Raw genomic sequence first — 7,965 nt, forward strand, 5'->3', positions numbered from 1 at the left:
AAATTTAATTAACAACTTGAGTTTAAAACTTGTTATTTCTATCAACCAGGGTTTAAATTTCCCAACAAGTGGTATTAGAGCGAATACACTCTGATTGGATTAATTTCCTGAGTGTGATCCTTGACCCCCGTTGTCATGGATCGTGGACAATTTCTTTTGATTCCTCCTTTATTTGATGGCACAAATTATGCGTACTAGAAAGTTCGTATGAAAGTTTTTTTGCAGGCTCTTGGTAAACAGGTATGGCAAGCTGTTGAAGTTGGCTGAATGAAACCAAAGGAAGCGCCAGTGGATTGGGATGAAGCAACAATCAAAGCGGCAAATTTCAATAGTAAGGCCTTGAATGCTTTGTTTTGTGGGGTAGCCAATGAGGAATTCAAGAAAATAGTCAAAATACCATTCACGGAAGTTGCCAAGGAAGCATGGACCATTCTTGAGACCACCTATGAAGGTACCAAGGCAATAAAGACCGTGAAACTTCAAAGACTCACTAGTAGTTTTGAAGAAATAAGGATGGAGGAGGATGAGACCTTTGATGAGCTCTATGCTAAACTCAAGGATATTTTGAATTCTGCCTTTAACCATGGAGAATCTATAGCAGTATCCAAAATTGTTAGGAAAACCCTTAGGTCCTTACTTGAAAGATTCCATGCCAAGATCACTACCATTGAAGAAGTGAAGGACATTGATCAAATTCCTTTGACTGAGCTTGTAGGGAACCTTCAAACCTATGAGATGGGATTAGGTTTAATGGGAAAAGGTGGAAAGAGTAGAAACTTGGCTCTTAAGGGTATAGAGGAAGAGATTGATAAATCTAAAGATGAAGATGAAAGCAAAGACGAAGTTGAAGATGATGATGAGGATGAGGATCTAACTCTCATAGCTGATGAGATTATCAAGCTTTTTCAATTTAGGAAAAAGGATAAGGGCAAACCTCATAGGAAATCTAAATCTCAAGGAAGCGCAAGAATGAGAAACCTGTCATCCAATGTCATGAGTGCAAAGGTTTTGGTCATATGAAGATAGAGTGCCCAAACTACCTTATAAAGGAAAAGACCAAGAAGTCAAAAGATAAATAGTTGGTTACTACCTGGAGTGATACTAAGAATGACTCTTCTGATAAGTATATGGATGAATGTGGTCATTTTATGGCTTTTGCTGCCACAACCGATAAGGTGATTGTGGAGAGTGCTAGTGACAGTGAGGATTCTTCTGATGATGAAGTACCCAAGAAGATGACCTTTCAGAAAGCCTATGATAAACTATGTACTGAATTTATAAAACCTGAAAAGACTTCTCATCTTTGTAGAAAAGGGCTCAATGAGGTGAAAACTGAAAAGACTGATCTGTTAGTCAAACTAGATGAAACTACAAGATTAGTTGAAACTTTATTGTGGAGAACACCTTATTAGAAGAGAAGGTCAAGAATCTTAAGGTTGAGCTTAGTCAAGCTAGAACTTAAATAGAGAGGATGTCTAGTGCAAAGCTCGATGAGGTCTTGAGTGCTCAAAAGCCTAGTTTTGATAAGTCTGGCTTAGGATATGTTGTTTTCTCTAGCCTCTCCTCTTCTATGGCTTCTAAATCAAGGGACTTTTTTGTGGCCCAATCTGAGAAAGGTGATAAAGGTATGAAATCCAAAACTAATTTAGCTAATTTTAAATCCTTTGTTAGACCTCATGTTTGTCACCATTGTGGTGTTTCTGGACACATTCATCCTAATTACTTTAAGTTGTATCCTTAAAAGCTAGTATCCAAACAATCAAAGGTTTCCTTTCAAGGACCTACACTTTTGTTTGGAGAGTTATTAAAAGTTTTGAGCTTTTTAACTCAATTTCAAGAGAATTTTAATTCTTCTATGTCCTTTAGTAGACATACTAGGACACGTGCCTTTTCATCTTCACGGCTAAAGACTCGTACTGTGTAGGTGAGAAAGGAGCCTAACACTTAATTGTCTTTTCTGTTTGTCCTCTACTTTAATTCTTTCTATCTAAAGTAGGACTCTCTTTGCTTGATTTCCTATCTACTTTTGGAATCATGCTTTCATGCTTCTGCACCCTTCTATCATGTCTTCATGTATATGCATCTTTCTTTCGTGCTTTCATGTTGTTTGTTTGTTTTTGTTTGATTGTTTATTTTTTTTTTTTTGTTTTTTTTTTCAAAATAAAAGTAAAAAGGAAAAATCAGAAAAATACAAAAGCAGTGTGTGTTTGTGTACATTGGTACTTGTGTATCTTAGATAGCTATTGAAACAAAGTTTTTTAAACTTTTTATCTTTTGTAGTTTAGATGAGCATCTCTACACACAACTAAGCAAGTGAGATTTGTGGCTCGTGTTTGTGATGAGTAAAATTAAGTAATCTCTTGTACTTAATACTCATATCACTCTTTTTAATGGAAAGGACTAGAAAATCTTAAGAGAAAGGCATAAATAACCATCTCACCACTGTTACCCGCCTATCATAAAATGACAGTTATATGCCTCGGCATAGCAAAAGTGGAATGTCAAATGCTTAACATCATTGGATATTTCTTTTCTCTCTCATATATGTCCATGCATGGTTTGCTTAAAAGGAAAATATGCAAAGAAAAATAAAAGCAAAAAGATCATAATGCTTTATATATGATTGTAAGCGTGTATTCTAGAAGATGCGGGAGTTATAGGATGTACCTCGAAGGTGATAGTCCCCATTAAACAATTATGATTGTGTGTGAGTTGAAGTGATTTTCTTATATCTCAAATCCTCATAACATATAGACACTTATGCAATCTTGTGATATTTTTCACACACAACATGTAATATTCTTTGCTACTTTTGATACATGTGCAGGTACAATATAATTTGGCCATCATAAGGAATATATGTATTAATGTATACTCACTAAACTGTCTTAACTTGTTTTTGAAATATAAAATTGGTTATACTTGTTATGTGTGTGTGTGTGTGTGTGTATGTTTTGGGATCTATGTGCTTAACATTTTTCTTGATTGATAGGGGATTTTGAGAGCTTAAAATGCTATTTGGATTTTTGGTTGAGTAGCATGCTTGATTGCACTCATATATGTGTTTTTCTCTTCTTGAAAATTTGCTTTAAGCAATCTCAACAGCTTCTCGACACCTCTCGACTGATTGCTATATATCGAGCCCTTCTTTCTTCTTGTCTCGATAGAAGTTAACGCAATCTCGATCCATTGAGATTTCTAGACTTTGTCTTGATAGCTTCTTGATAGATTCTCGATCCATCGAGAAACTTTCTATCTACTCGATAGATCCTCAACAGATTCTCGATCCATCGAGGTAAGCTTCTGCTCCATAATTGCTCGACAGCTTCTTGATCTGTCGAGATCCTCTTGCATGCATTATTTTTCACATGTTTTACATTTTTCTTTTATCTTGTCATCCATAGCATCTTTGTTCATTATGTTCATGCATTTATATGGATTCCTTGTGCCCCCTTGATCATCCATAATCATCTTTATGTTCCTCGAGTGAAGCTTTCTAGCTTCTTGTACCCTATGTCAATCATGACAAAAAGGGGGAGAAATTGTGGAGCAAATGTGGTTTCTTTTTAAGATTCTATATGTTAGGGGGAAAAATACTTTGTAAGGGGGAGATGTGTTTCATCTTGTTAGGGGGAGTGCTTACCTCCTTCTTTTTATACACCAGTCTTGTGACCATGTTTACATACATTGTGCTTATCTTTGATCTATATATATATATATATATATATGATGTATGTCTTCTTCACCTATCTTTCCATATGTTGTTTCTTTTCTCTCTTTATACACATGTTTCTTATTTGATGTATCCAATCTTATATTTCTGTTTCACACAAAGATGCCGTGATTAGTTTTGTTTAAAGTGTTTCAAAAATACAGATTGTCAAAATCTTTCTTGCCATGAACTCTCTTCTTGCAAAGTTTTTCAAGAGTTTGTGTTAGGATAGATTTTATTGTATTCAACAAGTGAATATGAGTTGAGTGATTTATGACTTCTCTCATGTGTTCATTTGTTTGTTGTTGTTTTGTAATAGATTGCCAAATGAGGAGATTGTTAGGACATATATAAATCATGTTAAGAATATATGTCATTATGGAATTAGCTAATCTTTTGACAAAACGCACTTTACTTGTATTTGGATAGATCTGGGATGAGTTTAGTACTTCAAGGAATAAGAGTTCAAGTCTAGTATTGAAGCTATGCAAATCTATCCAAGAAACAAGTGAAGAAGTGCTGATTCAAGAGGTGCTAATTCATTAAAGCTTGATAGCTCTCGATAGCTCGCAACAGATAGCTATCTATCGAGAATTATGAAAATTAGTTTTTTCAAATATGATTTTTGGCCCATACTTATGTACTTGTGTAGGGTTTTTTTTCTTACAACCCTAGACATATATAAGGCTTATTTTAAAGGCCGTCATATAAGAGAATATAAGGAGAACACATGCAAAAGGTCACCAATGTCTTATTCTCTCTGAAAGAAGCTACTGCGTCTTTGCGTTTTAGGGTTTTGTAACCAAGTGCTTCTTGATCTTTATTGTTGATGAAGTGAAGAACTTTGCAACTAACAATCTTCTTCAAGTTGGTGTGTTAGTCATGTACTAGGAGTCGTGCATCATTGGTTAGTCATGTACTGTGATCCGTGCAAAAATGGTGGCGTTCATATATTGAAGAGTTCAGAGGTTCTGAAGCGGTAGAAGGTTTCTACTATAAGTTCATCTATGAGGATTGTAAAGTCTAGGGACAAAGATTTTATCCTAAATCTAAAACTTCTCTTTATTGTAGTGAATTGTTTTTCGGGAAGGTTTCCCCCCAGGTTTTTTACCGTAACACTAGTTTGTTTCATTAGTTTTCTTGGGTCATCATATCTTGTCTTATTTACTTTTCCGCTGCATGATTTTGACATGATATTGATGTTTGTTTGTTTTAACAAGTTTTATTTATAATAAATCTAATTAACAACTTGAGTTTAAAACTTGTTAGTTCTATCGATCGGGGTCTAAATTTTCCAACAATATATATATATATATATATATATATATTTATACTTATATTTTTTTATTTTCTATTTTTGATATATATATATTTATATATTTTCTTTTTTGTGTTTTTGATCTCATAAATGATTTTTTTTTTTTTTTTTACTGACACGTCTCATACTTATTGGATTTTGATACTGTTGACATGGTATCATTTAATACTAAATACCTTCTCACGCACTGCAGTAAAAAATATTCATATAGCAGAATTCCATGAATAGCTACTAGCAACGAACTAAGACCTTCAACATAATTTCTTCAATTTATGCAGATTCTTGCTAGGATTGTGACAGGTTAGTGTAATACTGGTAAGACACTAAATTTATCTAATACACATTTAAGATTGATATAAAAATTAGAGTTTTAACTGTTGAATTATCGTGATAAACAGTTCTAATTGATAAACTTTTGAACATATAGCAAATCACGTTTATAAAGTGTTTGAAAGCTGTTACACACTTACACTTATAAATTATTCAGCAACTAAATTGATATAAAGTTTTTAGATGTCAAGAATAACAAAAGATGGCATAATAACAGAAATTTTTATTTTAAAACTATTTAGCATAAAAATTATACTAAACATTATTATTTTTCTTTAATTTATAAATTTAAGTGCTAATTAGTTACTGTTATTGCTATTTTATAGTATTTTCATTAATTCATTGTTTTCCTAAAACTTAATTTATAAATTTTAGGGATAATTACACTTTACCCACTTGTGGTTTGCCTCTAATTCTATGTAGCTACCCGTGGTTTCAATTTTGACACTTTACCCACTTGTGATTCTCACCGTGAGTGTGCCGTAACCCACCTCTCCACTTTCCGTTACTCTAACACAGAATAAGTAAAAAACAAACCCCAAAACGGATCAAAACACTTTCACTCAAATCTTGAATATGAAGAACATGAAGAACATACCATAAATCTGAAAAATTACAAGAAGTTGAACCCAAAATAAAACATCTAAATCATCAATAATAAAACATCTAAATCATCCAAAATAACCAACAAAGCTATAAACTTCACAATCAAAGCCACCTTGTGCGTCGAATCACAACTAGCACACCCCAACGACTATTTGGTTTGTTTCCCGTGGCTGTGAGTGACTCCAAATCCAATCAATCATTCATCACCTTCACCGGCCACTTCCTGAACTTCTTCTCGATCCAAACCCAAGAACAGATCTCCATCTAATTCCCGCAACCAAACATGTCATCTTCATCTAGATTCAGCGGTGACGAAACCGCACCCTTCTTCGAGTTCCTGGGAGCGGCGTGGGTCAATTGCTTGGAGTTTGGCGTGGGTCTCTGTTCGGAATGGATCTGATCGGTCCACCTAAAACACCTAGACTCCAAATCAGAACCCGATAGAGATGCCAAATCCCGATACCACCACTCGGTTTCACTACATGGGTTTGTGACTTGTTTGTAGTTTTCGTGGTTCAGCAGTTGTGGGTTAGAGTTTGTGACTTGTTTGTGATTTGATTTTGGGTTTGTGATTTGTTTGTGGTTTGATTTGTGTTTGTGACTTGTTTGTAGTTTTGGTGGTTGGGGTTTGAGGTTGTGGGCGGTGGTGGCTATGGCAGTGGGTTGTGGTGGCTGGTGGCAGGGTGTTGACACCCTATTTTGTAACCCGTATTTAACCTCACATGAAGGGTAAAAGGGTAATTTCACATTGAAAATATGCATCTTGATTCTGGTCATTAGATCATTAATCTCATTTTACCAAAATGATCTTGATGTTGTAACGATCAAATCGACTGGTCATGAGCCCTAATCGGACCATTAGATTGAAAGTTATCATCAAATCAAGTTTTAATGGCTGAGATACACTATTACAAATTGAGTCTGACTATATGTGATTATGAACAATTGATTTCAATTGGTTATAAATATAATCAATTTGAGATCGATAATGTGTCATAATTTGATTGGTTAGGACTACATTTTATGGTAGAGTTGCATACACCTAATTAACTAGATAGTTAAACATTAATTATTCAATGAGTAATTTGTGCAATTATCTTTTAATTATAGTAAATTTAGAGCCAATTAAGTCTGAAATGGGAGTGATTGGAGCCATTTAATGTTAATTGGGAGCTAATTTGGGGACTATTAATGTTAATTGTGCTAAAACCATTTTCTAACAAATGACCTCTGCTTACCATTTCATTGATATCTCTCAGAATATTTTGAATCTGTGAATGAGGTTATTTTTCCCAGAAACTAGACATCCGGGGCTTCAATATGAGCACAAGAATGAGACAATTCCGATCAGAATTGAGGCAGATATGATTTTTCAAAGTTGGCTCTATAGGCTGTGACAGCAGCTACGGGAAAACCGAATTTTGGCTTGCTCCTCACTCCCACCAATCTTTCCATTTAATGCACCAAATTTTCCCAAAGGCTAAAATGAGGTCTAGGTTCATGATTCCTTGTCAACCCTCATTAAATGGCCTTCCATTCATATTTCCTCCACCACTACTATATAAACCCCCCATCTCCTTCATTCCAAGACACAAAAAAATTCCCATTTCTTCTCTTCTCTTGAGTTCTAGTGAAGTTGAGTAGTCTTGTCATATCTTGGTCTTCCTGAGACTCAAGGTATTGAGTGAGACTCACTCTCCCTCTCCTAGTTCTTCTTTTCCTCCACCCTTAGGACCTCCATCAAGAATCTCCTCCTCCATTACATGGATCTTGCATAAAGGTATAATCCCCTTCCCTAACTGTTTGCTTATATTGTCATGATGAGAATTTAAGATTAAAGCATGATAATTCTCTTGAATATGTTTGAATGTTCTTAATTGTTCTTATGTGTTCTTCACATGTTTTTAATTGTTCATCACATGTTCATGCATATCACTAGATTTAATCTTAAATCCACATCAAAAATATGAAAAACATGTTTGTTTAGTAATTCTTTCAA

This window comes from Quercus lobata, chromosome 4 (assembly GCF_001633185.2).
Source record: "Quercus lobata isolate SW786 chromosome 4, ValleyOak3.0 Primary Assembly, whole genome shotgun sequence".
NCBI lineage: Eukaryota > Viridiplantae > Streptophyta > Magnoliopsida > Fagales > Fagaceae > Quercus > Quercus lobata.